The sequence below is a fragment of the Odontesthes bonariensis genome, chromosome 2 (genome assembly GCF_027942865.1).
Source record: "Odontesthes bonariensis isolate fOdoBon6 chromosome 2, fOdoBon6.hap1, whole genome shotgun sequence".
NCBI lineage: Eukaryota > Metazoa > Chordata > Actinopteri > Atheriniformes > Atherinopsidae > Odontesthes > Odontesthes bonariensis.
The window spans coordinates 32,896,974-32,913,826 of record NC_134507.1 but is presented as its reverse complement, the minus strand read 5'-3'; the positions used below and the strand labels follow the sequence as shown (position 1 = coordinate 32,913,826).

Here is a 16,853-nt window from a genome sequence, read left to right as displayed (position 1 = left end):
CAACAGATGTTTCAACAAAAGACATGCAGAGAGAAGAGAAGACAAGAGAGAAAAATGCTTACAGCACCTGGTATTCCCAAGCGGTCTCCCATCCAAGTACTAACCAGGCCCGACCCTGCTTGGCTTCCGAGTTCGGACGAGATCGGGCGTGTTCAGGGCGGTGTGGCCGTAAGCCACAGTCCCCGTGACAAATATGTGTTACATAGGTGCTGGAACCATACGTTGCCCCTATTTTACCAGAGAGTTGGCTTGAGAGGCTGATGTTGAGCCTGCACGTCGACTTCCCTGATGTGATTGTTCTCTGCAGCTGAAAATGGGACTCTCAGATAACTTAGTGTGTGTCTGTCAAGCTCCTCTGTTCTCTGTGTGTAGTTTGGTGTTCATGGTCATACAGAGAAACCAGGGAAGCTCAATCCCACGACGTGCTCATAAACTGCGTCTTTTCTAAAGATTATAGTTCCATTTTAGAAGTCAGAATACAATGGCTCCCTGAAACTACCACCATGTACCGCTGGTTTTGTTATTTCACAAGAGTTGGGAAGAGTGCACCGTTCCCGGCGGCACTGCAGTACCGGGTCGATGCGTGGAGTGAACGGAGCAAGCCCCTTTTTCAACCCCTGTGCCTAAAAATCCATTTAATATGTAGTCCTCATATAGAGGACGTATCAGATATTAAACTGATAAGAACAGATACTACACTTGATCTTAGCCAAAAGGCCGAGAAGCGATAACCCTCCACTCTTTCACGTCCGAGAGCCCTTCCTGGCACAATGCGCACTTGTGGCGGTGCTCTTTTTTTGCCTACAAAGCGTCACTTTGCACCTCCGCCCACCCGCTGCAGTGAGCACTCTTCAGCCGTTTCAGATGGTACAACTTTGCACTCCCGCCCGCTCCACTGAGCACCATTCAAACAACAACAATTTAGCGCTCCAGGCTTTGAACATGGGCACGGTCTCAAGAAATAAGGTGACTCTACTCCGAGAAGTCACTTGGCACAGCAAGAAGATTTCCTTTGCACAGACAGAATGGGCTTCACCCGCAAAGGTAAAGCCTTCCAAAAATAGAAACAACTCATTAATGCTGCTCTCCACGGAAGTCTTTAGTAAAAGGCGAAAGACTTGTACGTTATGAAGAGAAACCAGAGTACGAGTATTTGACACTGCGGGAGCAGTGCATCAGGCTAGTTGGCATAGCCACCTTCCCCACGGTGAGCTTTGCTTGGTTGAGACGCTGGCTCAACAATCGGGCCCTATTCAGTGGCTGCTTTGTCTTTTACTCTGTGCAAAAGACTAGGGGTCTTGAGGCTTTGTTCTGACCGCTCATTGGGTGTAGAGGTTTTTTTCAAGCAATTCTCCCAGTCGGCCCAATCCCAGAGCCATCTCAAAGTGGAGTTCACTTTCACTCTCTTTTCGCAGACTAAAAGCCAGAGTTTTATCTCAGAAGCTAAGCAGAGTCGGGCCTGGTTAGTACTTGGATGGGAGACCGCCTGGGAATACCAGGTGCTGTAAGCCTTTTGGCTTCTCCAGGCGCATGCAGTTTGACTGCGTCAAATGCAAAGGCAGTCCCTGTTTGACTTTTTGGAACTGCTCCTTTGTCAGGACAAAGTTAAATGTATGAGGATCAAAGGCAACCATGACCTGGGACACCTTAGCAGATCCAGGATCAGCAAGATGGATCACAGGGTGATCAACAGATGTTTCAACAAAAGACATGCAGAGAGAAGAGAAGACAAGAGAGAAAAATGCTTACAGCACCTGGTATTCCCAAGCGGTCTCCCATCCAAGTACTAACCAGGCCCGACCCTGCTTGGCTTCCGAGTTCTGACGAGATCGGGCGTGTTCAGGGCGGTGTGGCCGTAAGCCACAGTCCCCGTGACAAATATGTGTTACATAGGTGCTGGAACCATACGTTGCCCCTATTTTACCAGAGAGTTGGCTTGAGAGGCTGATGTTGAGCCTGCACGTCGACTTCCCTGATGTGATTGTTCTCTGCAGCTGAAAATGGGACTCTCAGATAACTTAGTGTGTGTCTGTCAAGCTCCTCTGTTCTCTGTGTGTAGTTTGGTGTTCATGGTCATACAGAGAAACCAGGGAAGCTCAATCCCACGACGTGCTCATAAACTGCGTCTTTTCTAAAGATTATAGTTCCATTTTAGAAGTCAGAATACAATGGCTCCCTGAAACTACCACCATGTACCGCTGGTTTTGTTATTTCACAAGAGTTGGGAAGAGTGCACCGTTCCCGGCGGCACTGCAGTACCGGGTCGATGCGTGGAGTGAACGGAGCAAGCCCCTTTTTCAACCCCTGTGCCTAAAAATCCATTTAATATGTAGTCCTCATATAGAGGACGTATCAGATATTAAACTGATAAGAACAGATACTACACTTGATCTTAGCCAAAAGGCCGAGAAGCGATAACCCTCCACTCTTTCACGTCCGAGAGCCCTTCCTGGCACAATGCGCACTTGTGGCGGTGCTCTTTTTTTGCCTACAAAGCGTCACTTTGCACCTCCGCCCACCCGCTGCAGTGAGCACTCTTCAGCCGTTTCAGATGGTACAACTTTGCACTCCCGCCCGCTCCACTGAGCACCATTCAAACAACAACAATTTAGCGCTCCAGGCTTTGAACATGGGCACGGTCTCAAGAAATAAGGTGACTCTACTCCGAGAAGTCACTTGGCACAGCAAGAAGATTTCCTTTGCACAGACAGAATGGGCTTCACCCGCAAAGGTAAAGCCTTCCAAAAATAGAAACAACTCATTAATGCTGCTCTCCACGGAAGTCTTTAGTAAAAGGCGAAAGACTTGTACGTTATGAAGAGAAACCAGAGTACGAGTATTTGACACTGCGGGAGCAGTGCATCAGGCTAGTTGGCATAGCCACCTTCCCCACGGTGAGCTTTGCTTGGTTGAGACGCTGGCTCAACAATCGGGCCCTATTCAGTGGCTGCTTTGTCTTTTACTCTGTGCAAAAGACTAGGGGTCTTGAGGCTTTGTTCTGACCGCTCATTGGGTGTAGAGGTTTTTTTCAAGCAATTCTCCCAGTCGGCCCAATCCCAGAGCCATCTCAAAGTGGAGTTCACTTTCACTCTCTTTTCGCAGACTAAAAGCCAGAGTTTTATCTCAGAAGCTAAGCAGAGTCGGGCCTGGTTAGTACTTGGATGGGAGACCGCCTGGGAATACCAGGTGCTGTAAGCCTTTTGGCTTCTCCAGGCGCATGCAGTTTGACTGCGTCAAATGCAAAGGCAGTCCCTGTTTGACTTTTTGGAACTGCTCCTTTGTCAGGACAAAGTTAAATGTATGAGGATCAAAGGCAACCATGACCTGGGACACCTTAGCAGATCCAGGATCAGCAAGATGGATCACAGGGTGATCAACAGATGTTTCAACAAAAGACATGCAGAGAGAAGAGAAGACAAGAGAGAAAAATGCTTACAGCACCTGGTATTCCCAAGCGGTCTCCCATCCAAGTACTAACCAGGCCCGACCCTGCTTGGCTTCCGAGTTCTGACGAGATCGGGCGTGTTCAGGGCGGTGTGGCCGTAAGCCACAGTCCCCGTGACAAATATGTGTTACATAGGTGCTGGAACCATACGTTGCCCCTATTTTACCAGAGAGTTGGCTTGAGAGGCTGATGTTGAGCCTGCACGTCGACTTCCCTGATGTGATTGTTCTCTGCAGCTGAAAATGGGACTCTCAGATAACTTAGTGTGTGTCTGTCAAGCTCCTCTGTTCTCTGTGTGTAGTTTGGTGTTCATGGTCATACAGAGAAACCAGGGAAGCTCAATCCCACGACGTGCTCATAAACTGCGTCTTTTCTAAAGATTATAGTTCCATTTTAGAAGTCAGAATACAATGGCTCCCTGAAACTACCACCATGTACCGCTGGTTTTGTTATTTCACAAGAGTTGGGAAGAGTGCACCGTTCCCGGCGGCACTGCAGTACCGGGTCGATGCGTGGAGTGAACGGAGCAAGCCCCTTTTTCAACCCCTGTGCCTAAAAATCCATTTAATATGTAGTCCTCATATAGAGGACGTATCAGATATTAAACTGATAAGAACAGATACTACACTTGATCTTAGCCAAAAGGCCGAGAAGCGATAACCCTCCACTCTTTCACGTCCGAGAGCCCTTCCTGGCACAATGCGCACTTGTGGCGGTGCTCTTTTTTTGCCTACAAAGCGTCACTTTGCACCTCCGCCCACCCGCTGCAGTGAGCACTCTTCAGCCGTTTCAGATGGTACAACTTTGCACTCCCGCCCGCTCCACTGAGCACCATTCAAACAACAACAATTTAGCGCTCCAGGCTTTGAACATGGGCACGGTCTCAAGAAATAAGGTGACTCTACTCCGAGAAGTCACTTGGCACAGCAAGAAGATTTCCTTTGCACAGACAGAATGGGCTTCACCCGCAAAGGTAAAGCCTTCCAAAAATAGAAACAGCTCATTAATGCTGCTCTCCACGGAAGTCTTTAGTAAAAGGCGAAAGACTTGTACGTTATGAAGAGAAACCAGAGTACGAGTATTTGACACTGCGGGAGCAGTGCATCAGGCTAGTTGGCATAGCCACCTTCCCCACGGTGAGCTTTGCTTGGTTGAGACGCTGGCTCCTCGGCCGACCAGGTAGGAACAATCGGGCCCTATTCAATGGCTGCTTTGTCTTTTACTCTGTGCAAAAGACTAGGGGTCTTGAGGCTTTGTTCTGACCGCTCATTGGGTGTAGAGGTTTTTTTCAAGCAATTCTCCCAGTCGGCCCAATCCCAGAGCCATCTCAAAGTGGAGTTCACTTTCACTCTCTTTTCGCAGACTAAAAGCCAGAGTTTTATCTCAGAAGCTAAGCAGAGTCGGGCCTGGTTAGTACTTGGATGGGAGACCGCCTGGGAATACCAGGTGCTGTAAGCCTTTTGGCTTCTCCAGGCGCATGCAGTTTGACTGCGTCAAATGCAAAGGCAGTCCCTGTTTGACTTTTTGGAACTGCTCCTTTGTCAGGACAAAGTTAAATGTATGAGGATCAAAGGCAACCATGACCTGGGACACCTTAGCAGATCCAGGATCAGCAAGATGGATCACAGGGTGATCAACAGATGTTTCAACAAAAGACATGCAGAGAGAAGAGAAGACAAGAGAGAAAAATGCTTACAGCACCTGGTATTCCCAAGCGGTCTCCCATCCAAGTACTAACCAGGCCCGACCCTGCTTGGCTTCCGAGTTCGGACGAGATCGGGCGTGTTCAGGGCGGTGTGGCCGTAAGCCACAGTCCCCGTGACAAATATGTGTTACATAGGTGCTGGAACCATACGTTGCCCCTATTTTACCAGAGAGTTGGCTTGAGAGGCTGATGTTGAGCCTGCACGTCGACTTCCCTGATGTGATTGTTCTCTGCAGCTGAAAATGGGACTCTCAGATAACTTAGTGTGTGTCTGTCAAGCTCCTCTGTTCTCTGTGTGTAGTTTGGTGTTCATGGTCATACAGAGAAACCAGGGAAGCTCAATCCCACGACGTGCTCATAAACTGCGTCTTTTCTAAAGATTATAGTTCCATTTTAGAAGTCAGAATACAATGGCTCCCTGAAACTACCACCATGTACCGCTGGTTTTGTTATTTCACAAGAGTTGGGAAGAGTGCACCGTTCCCGGCGGCACTGCAGTACCGGGTCGATGCGTGGAGTGAACGGAGCAAGCCCCTTTTTCAACCCCTGTGCCTAAAAATCCATTTAATATGTAGTCCTCATATAGAGGACGTATCAGATATTAAACTGATAAGAACAGATACTACACTTGATCTTAGCCAAAAGGCCGAGAAGCGATAACCCTCCACTCTTTCACGTCCGAGAGCCCTTCCTGGCACAATGTGCACTTGTGGCGGTGCTCTTTTTTTGCCTACAAAGCGTCACTTTGCACCTCCGCCCACCCGCTGCAGTGAGCACTCTTCAGCCGTTTCAGATGGTACAACTTTGCACTCCCGCCCGCTCCACTGAGCACCATTCAAACAACAACAATTTAGCGCTCCAGGCTTTGAACATGGGCACGGTCTCAAGAAATAAGGTGACTCTACTCCGAGAAGTCACTTGGCACAGCAAGAAGATTTCCTTTGCACAGACAGAATGGGCTTCACCCGCAAAGGTAAAGCCTTCCAAAAATAGAAACAACTCATTAATGCTGCTCTCCACGGAAGTCTTTAGTAAAAGGCGAAAGACTTGTACGTTATGAAGAGAAACCAGAGTACGAGTATTTGACACTGCGGGAGCAGTGCATCAGGCTAGTTGGCATAGCCACCTTCCCCACGGTGAGCTTTGCTTGGTTGAGACGCTGGCTCCTCGGCCGACCAGGTAGGAACAATCGGGCCCTATTCAATGGCTGCTTTGTCTTTTACTCTGTGCAAAAGACTAGGGGTCTTGAGGCTTTGTTCTGACCGCTCATTGGGTGTAGAGGTTTTTTTCAAGCAATTCTCCCAGTCGGCCCAATCCCAGAGCCATCTCAAAGTGGAGTTCACTTTCACTCTCTTTTCGCAGACTAAAAGCCAGAGTTTTATCTCAGAAGCTAAGCAGAGTCGGGCCTGGTTAGTACTTGGATGGGAGACCGCCTGGGAATACCAGGTGCTGTAAGCCTTTTGGCTTCTCCAGGCGCATGCAGTTTGACTGCGTCAAATGCAAAGGCAGTCCCTGTTTGACTTTTTGGAACTGCTCCTTTGTCAGGACAAAGTTAAATGTATGAGGATCAAAGGCAACCATGACCTGGGACACCTTAGCAGATCCAGGATCAGCAAGATGGATCACAGGGTGATCAACAGATGTTTCAACAAAAGACATGCAGAGAGAAGAGAAGACAAGAGAGAAAAATGCTTACAGCACCTGGTATTCCCAAGCGGTCTCCCATCCAAGTACTAACCAGGCCCGACCCTGCTTGGCTTCCGAGTTCGGACGAGATCGGGCGTGTTCAGGGCGGTGTGGCCGTAAGCCACAGTCCCCGTGACAAATATGTGTTACATAGGTGCTGGAACCATACGTTGCCCCTATTTTACCAGAGAGTTGGCTTGAGAGGCTGATGTTGAGCCTGCACGTCGACTTCCCTGATGTGATTGTTCTCTGCAGCTGAAAATGGGACTCTCAGATAACTTAGTGTGTGTCTGTCAAGCTCCTCTGTTCTCTGTGTGTAGTTTGGTGTTCATGGTCATACAGAGAAACCAGGGAAGCTCAATCCCACGACGTGCTCATAAACTGCGTCTTTTCTAAAGATTATAGTTCCATTTTAGAAGTCAGAATACAATGGCTCCCTGAAACTACCACCATGTACCGCTGGTTTTGTTATTTCACAAGAGTTGGGAAGAGTGCACCGTTCCCGGCGGCACTGCAGTACCGGGTCGATGCGTGGAGTGAACGGAGCAAGCCCCTTTTTCAACCCCTGTGCCTAAAAATCCATTTAATATGTAGTCCTCATATAGAGGACGTATCAGATATTAAACTGATAAGAACAGATACTACACTTGATCTTAGCCAAAAGGCCGAGAAGCGATAACCCTCCACTCTTTCACGTCCGAGAGCCCTTCCTGGCACAATGCGCACTTGTGGCGGTGCTCTTTTTTTGCCTACAAAGCGTCACTTTGCACCTCCGCCCACCCGCTGCAGTGAGCACTCTTCAGCCGTTTCAGATGGTACAACTTTGCACTCCCGCCCGCTCCACTGAGCACCATTCAAACAACAACAATTTAGCGCTCCAGGCTTTGAACATGGGCACGGTCTCAAGAAATAAGGTGACTCTACTCCGAGAAGTCACTTGGCACAGCAAGAAGATTTCCTTTGCACAGACAGAATGGGCTTCACCCGCAAAGGTAAAGCCTTCCAAAAATAGAAACAACTCATTAATGCTGCTCTCCACGGAAGTCTTTAGTAAAAGGCGAAAGACTTGTACGTTATGAAGAGAAACCAGAGTACGAGTATTTGACACTGCGGGAGCAGTGCATCAGGCTAGTTGGCATAGCCACCTTCCCCACGGTGAGCTTTGCTTGGTTGAGACGCTGGCTCCTCGGCCGACCAGGTAGGAACAATCGGGCCCTATTCAATGGCTGCTTTGTCTTTTACTCTGTGCAAAAGACTAGGGGTCTTGAGGCTTTGTTCTGACCGCTCATTGGGTGTAGAGGTTTTTTTCAAGCAATTCTCCCAGTCGGCCCAATCCCAGAGCCATCTCAAAGTGGAGTTCACTTTCACTCTCTTTTCGCAGACTAAAAGCCAGAGTTTTATCTCAGAAGCTAAGCAGAGTCGGGCCTGGTTAGTACTTGGATGGGAGACCGCCTGGGAATACCAGGTGCTGTAAGCCTTTTGGCTTCTCCAGGCGCATGCAGTTTGACTGCGTCAAATGCAAAGGCAGTCCCTGTTTGACTTTTTGGAACTGCTCCTTTGTCAGGACAAAGTTAAATGTATGAGGATCAAAGGCAACCATGACCTGGGACACCTTAGCAGATCCAGGATCAGCAAGATGGATCACAGGGTGATCAACAGATGTTTCAACAAAAGACATGCAGAGAGAAGAGAAGACAAGAGAGAAAAATGCTTACAGCACCTGGTATTCCCAAGCGGTCTCCCATCCAAGTACTAACCAGGCCCGACCCTGCTTGGCTTCCGAGTTCTGACGAGATCGGGCGTGTTCAGGGCGGTGTGGCCGTAAGCCACAGTCCCCGTGACAAATATGTGTTACATAGGTGCTGGAACCATACGTTGCCCCTATTTTACCAGAGAGTTGGCTTGAGAGGCTGATGTTGAGCCTGCACGTCGACTTCCCTGATGTGATTGTTCTCTGCAGCTGAAAATGGGACTCTCAGATAACTTAGTGTGTGTCTGTCAAGCTCCTCTGTTCTCTGTGTGTAGTTTGGTGTTCATGGTCATACAGAGAAACCAGGGAAGCTCAATCCCACGACGTGCTCATAAACTGCGTCTTTTCTAAAGATTATAGTTCCATTTTAGAAGTCAGAATACAATGGCTCCCTGAAACTACCACCATGTACCGCTGGTTTTGTTATTTCACAAGAGTTGGGAAGAGTGCACCGTTCCCGGCGGCACTGCAGTACCGGGTCGATGCGTGGAGTGAACGGAGCAAGCCCCTTTTTCAACCCCTGTGCCTAAAAATCCATTTAATATGTAGTCCTCATATAGAGGACGTATCAGATATTAAACTGATAAGAACAGATACTACACTTGATCTTAGCCAAAAGGCCGAGAAGCGATAACCCTCCACTCTTTCACGTCCGAGAGCCCTTCCTGGCACAATGCGCACTTGTGGCGGTGCTCTTTTTTTGCCTACAAAGCGTCACTTTGCACCTCCGCCCACCCGCTGCAGTGAGCACTCTTCAGCCGTTTCAGATGGTACAACTTTGCACTCCCGCCCGCTCCACTGAGCACCATTCAAACAACAACAATTTAGCGCTCCAGGCTTTGAACATGGGCACGGTCTCAAGAAATAAGGTGACTCTACTCCGAGAAGTCACTTGGCACAGCAAGAAGATTTCCTTTGCACAGACAGAATGGGCTTCACCCGCAAAGGTAAAGCCTTCCAAAAATAGAAACAACTCATTAATGCTGCTCTCCACGGAAGTCTTTAGTAAAAGGCGAAAGACTTGTACGTTATGAAGAGAAACCAGAGTACGAGTATTTGACACTGCGGGAGCAGTGCATCAGGCTAGTTGGCATAGCCACCTTCCCCACGGTGAGCTTTGCTTGGTTGAGACGCTGGCTCAACAATCGGGCCCTATTCAGTGGCTGCTTTGTCTTTTACTCTGTGCAAAAGACTAGGGGTCTTGAGGCTTTGTTCTGACCGCTCATTGGGTGTAGAGGTTTTTTTCAAGCAATTCTCCCAGTCGGCCCAATCCCAGAGCCATCTCAAAGTGGAGTTCACTTTCACTCTCTTTTCGCAGACTAAAAGCCAGAGTTTTATCTCAGAAGCTAAGCAGAGTCGGGCCTGGTTAGTACTTGGATGGGAGACCGCCTGGGAATACCAGGTGCTGTAAGCCTTTTGGCTTCTCCAGGCGCATGCAGTTTGACTGCGTCAAATGCAAAGGCAGTCCCTGTTTGACTTTTTGGAACTGCTCCTTTGTCAGGACAAAGTTAAATGTATGAGGATCAAAGGCAACCATGACCTGGGACACCTTAGCAGATCCAGGATCAGCAAGATGGATCACAGGGTGATCAACAGATGTTTCAACAAAAGACATGCAGAGAGAAGAGAAGACAAGAGAGAAAAATGCTTACAGCACCTGGTATTCCCAAGCGGTCTCCCATCCAAGTACTAACCAGGCCCGACCCTGCTTGGCTTCCGAGTTCTGACGAGATCGGGCGTGTTCAGGGCGGTGTGGCCGTAAGCCACAGTCCCCGTGACAAATATGTGTTACATAGGTGCTGGAACCATACGTTGCCCCTATTTTACCAGAGAGTTGGCTTGAGAGGCTGATGTTGAGCCTGCACGTCGACTTCCCTGATGTGATTGTTCTCTGCAGCTGAAAATGGGACTCTCAGATAACTTAGTGTGTGTCTGTCAAGCTCCTCTGTTCTCTGTGTGTAGTTTGGTGTTCATGGTCATACAGAGAAACCAGGGAAGCTCAATCCCACGACGTGCTCATAAACTGCGTCTTTTCTAAAGATTATAGTTCCATTTTAGAAGTCAGAATACAATGGCTCCCTGAAACTACCACCATGTACCGCTGGTTTTGTTATTTCACAAGAGTTGGGAAGAGTGCACCGTTCCCGGCGGCACTGCAGTACCGGGTCGATGCGTGGAGTGAACGGAGCAAGCCCCTTTTTCAACCCCTGTGCCTAAAAATCCATTTAATATGTAGTCCTCATATAGAGGACGTATCAGATATTAAACTGATAAGAACAGATACTACACTTGATCTTAGCCAAAAGGCCGAGAAGCGATAACCCTCCACTCTTTCACGTCCGAGAGCCCTTCCTGGCACAATGCGCACTTGTGGCGGTGCTCTTTTTTTGCCTACAAAGCGTCACTTTGCACCTCCGCCCACCCGCTGCAGTGAGCACTCTTCAGCCGTTTCAGATGGTACAACTTTGCACTCCCGCCCGCTCCACTGAGCACCATTCAAACAACAACAATTTAGCGCTCCAGGCTTTGAACATGGGCACGGTCTCAAGAAATAAGGTGACTCTACTCCGAGAAGTCACTTGGCACAGCAAGAAGATTTCCTTTGCACAGACAGAATGGGCTTCACCCGCAAAGGTAAAGCCTTCCAAAAATAGAAACAACTCATTAATGCTGCTCTCCACGGAAGTCTTTAGTAAAAGGCGAAAGACTTGTACGTTATGAAGAGAAACCAGAGTACGAGTATTTGACACTGCGGGAGCAGTGCATCAGGCTAGTTGGCATAGCCACCTTCCCCACGGTGAGCTTTGCTTGGTTGAGACGCTGGCTCCTCGGCCGACCAGGTAGGAACAATCGGGCCCTATTCAATGGCTGCTTTGTCTTTTACTCTGTGCAAAAGACTAGGGGTCTTGAGGCTTTGTTCTGACCGCTCATTGGGTGTAGAGGTTTTTTTCAAGCAATTCTCCCAGTCGGCCCAATCCCAGAGCCATCTCAAAGTGGAGTTCACTTTCACTCTCTTTTCGCAGACTAAAAGCCAGAGTTTTATCTCAGAAGCTAAGCAGAGTCGGGCCTGGTTAGTACTTGGATGGGAGACCGCCTGGGAATACCAGGTGCTGTAAGCCTTTTGGCTTCTCCAGGCGCATGCAGTTTGACTGCGTCAAATGCAAAGGCAGTCCCTGTTTGACTTTTTGGAACTGCTCCTTTGTCAGGACAAAGTTAAATGTATGAGGATCAAAGGCAACCATGACCTGGGACACCTTAGCAGATCCAGGATCAGCAAGATGGATCACAGGGTGATCAACAGATGTTTCAACAAAAGACATGCAGAGAGAAGAGAAGACAAGAGAGAAAAATGCTTACAGCACCTGGTATTCCCAAGCGGTCTCCCATCCAAGTACTAACCAGGCCCGACCCTGCTTGGCTTCCGAGTTCGGACGAGATCGGGCGTGTTCAGGGCGGTGTGGCCGTAAGCCACAGTCCCCGTGACAAATATGTGTTACATAGGTGCTGGAACCATACGTTGCCCCTATTTTACCAGAGAGTTGGCTTGAGAGGCTGATGTTGAGCCTGCACGTCGACTTCCCTGATGTGATTGTTCTCTGCAGCTGAAAATGGGACTCTCAGATAACTTAGTGTGTGTCTGTCAAGCTCCTCTGTTCTCTGTGTGTAGTTTGGTGTTCATGGTCATACAGAGAAACCAGGGAAGCTCAATCCCACGACGTGCTCATAAACTGCGTCTTTTCTAAAGATTATAGTTCCATTTTAGAAGTCAGAATACAATGGCTCCCTGAAACTACCACCATGTACCGCTGGTTTTGTTATTTCACAAGAGTTGGGAAGAGTGCACCGTTCCCGGCGGCACTGCAGTACCGGGTCGATGCGTGGAGTGAACGGAGCAAGCCCCTTTTTCAACCCCTGTGCCTAAAAATCCATTTAATATGTAGTCCTCATATAGAGGACGTATCAGATATTAAACTGATAAGAACAGATACTACACTTGATCTTAGCCAAAAGGCCGAGAAGCGATAACCCTCCACTCTTTCACGTCCGAGAGCCCTTCCTGGCACAATGTGCACTTGTGGCGGTGCTCTTTTTTTGCCTACAAAGCGTCACTTTGCACCTCCGCCCACCCGCTGCAGTGAGCACTCTTCAGCCGTTTCAGATGGTACAACTTTGCACTCCCGCCCGCTCCACTGAGCACCATTCAAACAACAACAATTTAGCGCTCCAGGCTTTGAACATGGGCACGGTCTCAAGAAATAAGGTGACTCTACTCCGAGAAGTCACTTGGCACAGCAAGAAGATTTCCTTTGCACAGACAGAATGGGCTTCACCCGCAAAGGTAAAGCCTTCCAAAAATAGAAACAACTCATTAATGCTGCTCTCCACGGAAGTCTTTAGTAAAAGGCGAAAGACTTGTACGTTATGAAGAGAAACCAGAGTACGAGTATTTGACACTGCGGGAGCAGTGCATCAGGCTAGTTGGCATAGCCACCTTCCCCACGGTGAGCTTTGCTTGGTTGAGACGCTGGCTCCTCGGCCGACCAGGTAGGAACAATCGGGCCCTATTCAATGGCTGCTTTGTCTTTTACTCTGTGCAAAAGACTAGGGGTCTTGAGGCTTTGTTCTGACCGCTCATTGGGTGTAGAGGTTTTTTTCAAGCAATTCTCCCAGTCGGCCCAATCCCAGAGCCATCTCAAAGTGGAGTTCACTTTCACTCTCTTTTCGCAGACTAAAAGCCAGAGTTTTATCTCAGAAGCTAAGCAGAGTCGGGCCTGGTTAGTACTTGGATGGGAGACCGCCTGGGAATACCAGGTGCTGTAAGCCTTTTGGCTTCTCCAGGCGCATGCAGTTTGACTGCGTCAAATGCAAAGGCAGTCCCTGTTTGACTTTTTGGAACTGCTCCTTTGTCAGGACAAAGTTAAATGTATGAGGATCAAAGGCAACCATGACCTGGGACACCTTAGCAGATCCAGGATCAGCAAGATGGATCACAGGGTGATCAACAGATGTTTCAACAAAAGACATGCAGAGAGAAGAGAAGACAAGAGAGAAAAATGCTTACAGCACCTGGTATTCCCAAGCGGTCTCCCATCCAAGTACTAACCAGGCCCGACCCTGCTTGGCTTCCGAGTTCGGACGAGATCGGGCGTGTTCAGGGCGGTGTGGCCGTAAGCCACAGTCCCCGTGACAAATATGTGTTACATAGGTGCTGGAACCATACGTTGCCCCTATTTTACCAGAGAGTTGGCTTGAGAGGCTGATGTTGAGCCTGCACGTCGACTTCCCTGATGTGATTGTTCTCTGCAGCTGAAAATGGGACTCTCAGATAACTTAGTGTGTGTCTGTCAAGCTCCTCTGTTCTCTGTGTGTAGTTTGGTGTTCATGGTCATACAGAGAAACCAGGGAAGCTCAATCCCACGACGTGCTCATAAACTGCGTCTTTTCTAAAGATTATAGTTCCATTTTAGAAGTCAGAATACAATGGCTCCCTGAAACTACCACCATGTACCGCTGGTTTTGTTATTTCACAAGAGTTGGGAAGAGTGCACCGTTCCCGGCGGCACTGCAGTACCGGGTCGATGCGTGGAGTGAACGGAGCAAGCCCCTTTTTCAACCCCTGTGCCTAAAAATCCATTTAATATGTAGTCCTCATATAGAGGACGTATCAGATATTAAACTGATAAGAACAGATACTACACTTGATCTTAGCCAAAAGGCCGAGAAGCGATAACCCTCCACTCTTTCACGTCCGAGAGCCCTTCCTGGCACAATGCGCACTTGTGGCGGTGCTCTTTTTTTGCCTACAAAGCGTCACTTTGCACCTCCGCCCACCCGCTGCAGTGAGCACTCTTCAGCCGTTTCAGATGGTACAACTTTGCACTCCCGCCCGCTCCACTGAGCACCATTCAAACAACAACAATTTAGCGCTCCAGGCTTTGAACATGGGCACGGTCTCAAGAAATAAGGTGACTCTACTCCGAGAAGTCACTTGGCACAGCAAGAAGATTTCCTTTGCACAGACAGAATGGGCTTCACCCGCAAAGGTAAAGCCTTCCAAAAATAGAAACAACTCATTAATGCTGCTCTCCACGGAAGTCTTTAGTAAAAGGCGAAAGACTTGTACGTTATGAAGAGAAACCAGAGTACGAGTATTTGACACTGCGGGAGCAGTGCATCAGGCTAGTTGGCATAGCCACCTTCCCCACGGTGAGCTTTGCTTGGTTGAGACGCTGGCTCCTCGGCCGACCAGGTAGGAACAATCGGGCCCTATTCAATGGCTGCTTTGTCTTTTACTCTGTGCAAAAGACTAGGGGTCTTGAGGCTTTGTTCTGACCGCTCATTGGGTGTAGAGGTTTTTTTCAAGCAATTCTCCCAGTCGGCCCAATCCCAGAGCCATCTCAAAGTGGAGTTCACTTTCACTCTCTTTTCGCAGACTAAAAGCCAGAGTTTTATCTCAGAAGCTAAGCAGAGTCGGGCCTGGTTAGTACTTGGATGGGAGACCGCCTGGGAATACCAGGTGCTGTAAGCCTTTTGGCTTCTCCAGGCGCATGCAGTTTGACTGCGTCAAATGCAAAGGCAGTCCCTGTTTGACTTTTTGGAACTGCTCCTTTGTCAGGACAAAGTTAAATGTATGAGGATCAAAGGCAACCATGACCTGGGACACCTTAGCAGATCCAGGATCAGCAAGATGGATCACAGGGTGATCAACAGATGTTTCAACAAAAGACATGCAGAGAGAAGAGAAGACAAGAGAGAAAAATGCTTACAGCACCTGGTATTCCCAAGCGGTCTCCCATCCAAGTACTAACCAGGCCCGACCCTGCTTGGCTTCCGAGTTCGGACGAGATCGGGCGTGTTCAGGGCGGTGTGGCCGTAAGCCACAGTCCCCGTGACAAATATGTGTTACATAGGTGCTGGAACCATACGTTGCCCCTATTTTACCAGAGAGTTGGCTTGAGAGGCTGATGTTGAGCCTGCACGTCGACTTCCCTGATGTGATTGTTCTCTGCAGCTGAAAATGGGACTCTCAGATAACTTAGTGTGTGTCTGTCAAGCTCCTCTGTTCTCTGTGTGTAGTTTGGTGTTCATGGTCATACAGAGAAACCAGGGAAGCTCAATCCCACGACGTGCTCATAAACTGCGTCTTTTCTAAAGATTATAGTTCCATTTTAGAAGTCAGAATACAATGGCTCCCTGAAACTACCACCATGTACCGCTGGTTTTGTTATTTCACAAGAGTTGGGAAGAGTGCACCGTTCCCGGCGGCACTGCAGTACCGGGTCGATGCGTGGAGTGAACGGAGCAAGCCCCTTTTTCAACCCCTGTGCCTAAAAATCCATTTAATATGTAGTCCTCATATAGAGGACGTATCAGATATTAAACTGATAAGAACAGATACTACACTTGATCTTAGCCAAAAGGCCGAGAAGCGATAACCCTCCACTCTTTCACGTCCGAGAGCCCTTCCTGGCACAATGCGCACTTGTGGCGGTGCTCTTTTTTTGCCTACAAAGCGTCACTTTGCACCTCCGCCCACCCGCTGCAGTGAGCACTCTTCAGCCGTTTCAGATGGTACAACTTTGCACTCCCGCCCGCTCCACTGAGCACCATTCAAACAACAACAATTTAGCGCTCCAGGCTTTGAACATGGGCACGGTCTCAAGAAATAAGGTGACTCTACTCCGAGAAGTCACTTGGCACAGCAAGAAGATTTCCTTTGCACAGACAGAATGGGCTTCACCCGCAAAGGTAAAGCCTTCCAAAAATAGAAACAACTCATTAAGGCTGCTCTCCACGGAAGTCTTTAGTAAAAGGCGAAAGACTTGTACGTTATGAAGAGAAACCAGAGTACGAGTATTTGACACTGCGGGAGCAGTGCATCAGGCTAGTTGGCATAGCCACCTTCCCCACGGTGAGCTTTGCTTGGTTGAGACGCTGGCTCCTCGGCCGACCAGGTAGGAACAATCGGGCCCTATTCAATGGCTGCTTTGTCTTTTACTCTGTGCAAAAGACTAGGGGTCTTGAGGCTTTGTTCTGACCGCTCATTGGGTGTAGAGGTTTTTTTCAAGCAATTCTCCCAGTCGGCCCAATCCCAGAGCCATCTCAAAGTGGAGTTCACTTTCACTCTCTTTTCGCAGACTAAAAGCCAGAGTTTTATCTCAGAAGCTAAGCAGAGTCGGGCCTGGTTAGTACTTGGATGGGAGACCGCCTGGGAATACCAGGTGCTGTAAGCCTTTTGGCTTCTCCAGGCGCATGCAGTTTGACTG

At 48.7% G+C, this 16,853-nt stretch overlaps 30 non-coding genes across 30 annotated transcripts; all 30 read right to left on the bottom strand.

Annotated features, from left to right (window-relative positions):
- Nucleotides 1-55: 55 nt before the first annotated feature.
- On the bottom strand, nt 56-174 carry LOC142370176 (5S ribosomal RNA). Its single transcript, XR_012767811.1, has one exon. It is a non-coding gene; the product is annotated as a 5S ribosomal RNA (ribosomal RNA).
- A 364-nt stretch (nt 175-538) lies between these two features.
- Nucleotides 539-729, bottom strand: LOC142367585 (U2 spliceosomal RNA). The gene has a single exon (XR_012767127.1). It is a non-coding gene; the product is annotated as a U2 spliceosomal RNA (small nuclear RNA).
- A 305-nt stretch (nt 730-1,034) lies between these two features.
- On the bottom strand, nt 1,035-1,147 carry LOC142372852 (U5 spliceosomal RNA). The gene has a single exon (XR_012768339.1). It is a non-coding gene; the product is annotated as a U5 spliceosomal RNA (small nuclear RNA).
- A 595-nt stretch (nt 1,148-1,742) lies between these two features.
- Nucleotides 1,743-1,861, bottom strand: LOC142374587 (5S ribosomal RNA). Its single transcript, XR_012768750.1, has one exon. It is a non-coding gene; the product is annotated as a 5S ribosomal RNA (ribosomal RNA).
- Nucleotides 1,862-2,225: 364 nt separating this feature from the next.
- Nucleotides 2,226-2,416, bottom strand: LOC142367581 (U2 spliceosomal RNA). Its single transcript, XR_012767125.1, has one exon. It is a non-coding gene; the product is annotated as a U2 spliceosomal RNA (small nuclear RNA).
- Nucleotides 2,417-2,721: 305 nt separating this feature from the next.
- On the bottom strand, nt 2,722-2,834 carry LOC142372847 (U5 spliceosomal RNA). The gene has a single exon (XR_012768338.1). It is a non-coding gene; the product is annotated as a U5 spliceosomal RNA (small nuclear RNA).
- Nucleotides 2,835-3,429: 595 nt separating this feature from the next.
- LOC142374575 (5S ribosomal RNA) lies at nt 3,430-3,548 on the bottom strand. The gene has a single exon (XR_012768747.1). It is a non-coding gene; the product is annotated as a 5S ribosomal RNA (ribosomal RNA).
- Nucleotides 3,549-3,912: 364 nt separating this feature from the next.
- On the bottom strand, nt 3,913-4,103 carry LOC142367574 (U2 spliceosomal RNA). The gene has a single exon (XR_012767122.1). It is a non-coding gene; the product is annotated as a U2 spliceosomal RNA (small nuclear RNA).
- A 305-nt stretch (nt 4,104-4,408) lies between these two features.
- LOC142374244 (U5 spliceosomal RNA) lies at nt 4,409-4,521 on the bottom strand. The gene has a single exon (XR_012768672.1). It is a non-coding gene; the product is annotated as a U5 spliceosomal RNA (small nuclear RNA).
- A 613-nt stretch (nt 4,522-5,134) lies between these two features.
- LOC142370111 (5S ribosomal RNA) lies at nt 5,135-5,253 on the bottom strand. Its single transcript, XR_012767793.1, has one exon. It is a non-coding gene; the product is annotated as a 5S ribosomal RNA (ribosomal RNA).
- Nucleotides 5,254-5,617: 364 nt separating this feature from the next.
- Nucleotides 5,618-5,808, bottom strand: LOC142367567 (U2 spliceosomal RNA). The gene has a single exon (XR_012767121.1). It is a non-coding gene; the product is annotated as a U2 spliceosomal RNA (small nuclear RNA).
- A 305-nt stretch (nt 5,809-6,113) lies between these two features.
- LOC142372843 (U5 spliceosomal RNA) lies at nt 6,114-6,226 on the bottom strand. The gene has a single exon (XR_012768337.1). It is a non-coding gene; the product is annotated as a U5 spliceosomal RNA (small nuclear RNA).
- Nucleotides 6,227-6,839: 613 nt separating this feature from the next.
- On the bottom strand, nt 6,840-6,958 carry LOC142370053 (5S ribosomal RNA). The gene has a single exon (XR_012767779.1). It is a non-coding gene; the product is annotated as a 5S ribosomal RNA (ribosomal RNA).
- Nucleotides 6,959-7,322: 364 nt separating this feature from the next.
- Nucleotides 7,323-7,513, bottom strand: LOC142367564 (U2 spliceosomal RNA). Its single transcript, XR_012767120.1, has one exon. It is a non-coding gene; the product is annotated as a U2 spliceosomal RNA (small nuclear RNA).
- A 305-nt stretch (nt 7,514-7,818) lies between these two features.
- Nucleotides 7,819-7,931, bottom strand: LOC142372836 (U5 spliceosomal RNA). Its single transcript, XR_012768335.1, has one exon. It is a non-coding gene; the product is annotated as a U5 spliceosomal RNA (small nuclear RNA).
- Nucleotides 7,932-8,544: 613 nt separating this feature from the next.
- LOC142374571 (5S ribosomal RNA) lies at nt 8,545-8,663 on the bottom strand. Its single transcript, XR_012768746.1, has one exon. It is a non-coding gene; the product is annotated as a 5S ribosomal RNA (ribosomal RNA).
- A 364-nt stretch (nt 8,664-9,027) lies between these two features.
- On the bottom strand, nt 9,028-9,218 carry LOC142367557 (U2 spliceosomal RNA). The gene has a single exon (XR_012767119.1). It is a non-coding gene; the product is annotated as a U2 spliceosomal RNA (small nuclear RNA).
- Nucleotides 9,219-9,523: 305 nt separating this feature from the next.
- Nucleotides 9,524-9,636, bottom strand: LOC142372826 (U5 spliceosomal RNA). The gene has a single exon (XR_012768330.1). It is a non-coding gene; the product is annotated as a U5 spliceosomal RNA (small nuclear RNA).
- Nucleotides 9,637-10,231: 595 nt separating this feature from the next.
- Nucleotides 10,232-10,350, bottom strand: LOC142374567 (5S ribosomal RNA). Its single transcript, XR_012768745.1, has one exon. It is a non-coding gene; the product is annotated as a 5S ribosomal RNA (ribosomal RNA).
- Nucleotides 10,351-10,714: 364 nt separating this feature from the next.
- LOC142367551 (U2 spliceosomal RNA) lies at nt 10,715-10,905 on the bottom strand. Its single transcript, XR_012767118.1, has one exon. It is a non-coding gene; the product is annotated as a U2 spliceosomal RNA (small nuclear RNA).
- A 305-nt stretch (nt 10,906-11,210) lies between these two features.
- Nucleotides 11,211-11,323, bottom strand: LOC142372821 (U5 spliceosomal RNA). Its single transcript, XR_012768329.1, has one exon. It is a non-coding gene; the product is annotated as a U5 spliceosomal RNA (small nuclear RNA).
- A 613-nt stretch (nt 11,324-11,936) lies between these two features.
- LOC142369993 (5S ribosomal RNA) lies at nt 11,937-12,055 on the bottom strand. The gene has a single exon (XR_012767762.1). It is a non-coding gene; the product is annotated as a 5S ribosomal RNA (ribosomal RNA).
- A 364-nt stretch (nt 12,056-12,419) lies between these two features.
- LOC142367538 (U2 spliceosomal RNA) lies at nt 12,420-12,610 on the bottom strand. Its single transcript, XR_012767116.1, has one exon. It is a non-coding gene; the product is annotated as a U2 spliceosomal RNA (small nuclear RNA).
- Nucleotides 12,611-12,915: 305 nt separating this feature from the next.
- LOC142372815 (U5 spliceosomal RNA) lies at nt 12,916-13,028 on the bottom strand. The gene has a single exon (XR_012768328.1). It is a non-coding gene; the product is annotated as a U5 spliceosomal RNA (small nuclear RNA).
- A 613-nt stretch (nt 13,029-13,641) lies between these two features.
- LOC142369932 (5S ribosomal RNA) lies at nt 13,642-13,760 on the bottom strand. Its single transcript, XR_012767742.1, has one exon. It is a non-coding gene; the product is annotated as a 5S ribosomal RNA (ribosomal RNA).
- Nucleotides 13,761-14,124: 364 nt separating this feature from the next.
- Nucleotides 14,125-14,315, bottom strand: LOC142367529 (U2 spliceosomal RNA). The gene has a single exon (XR_012767115.1). It is a non-coding gene; the product is annotated as a U2 spliceosomal RNA (small nuclear RNA).
- A 305-nt stretch (nt 14,316-14,620) lies between these two features.
- LOC142372811 (U5 spliceosomal RNA) lies at nt 14,621-14,733 on the bottom strand. The gene has a single exon (XR_012768326.1). It is a non-coding gene; the product is annotated as a U5 spliceosomal RNA (small nuclear RNA).
- A 613-nt stretch (nt 14,734-15,346) lies between these two features.
- On the bottom strand, nt 15,347-15,465 carry LOC142369865 (5S ribosomal RNA). Its single transcript, XR_012767726.1, has one exon. It is a non-coding gene; the product is annotated as a 5S ribosomal RNA (ribosomal RNA).
- A 364-nt stretch (nt 15,466-15,829) lies between these two features.
- Nucleotides 15,830-16,020, bottom strand: LOC142367524 (U2 spliceosomal RNA). Its single transcript, XR_012767114.1, has one exon. It is a non-coding gene; the product is annotated as a U2 spliceosomal RNA (small nuclear RNA).
- Nucleotides 16,021-16,325: 305 nt separating this feature from the next.
- LOC142374096 (U5 spliceosomal RNA) lies at nt 16,326-16,438 on the bottom strand. The gene has a single exon (XR_012768639.1). It is a non-coding gene; the product is annotated as a U5 spliceosomal RNA (small nuclear RNA).
- Nucleotides 16,439-16,853: the final 415 nt, after the last annotated feature.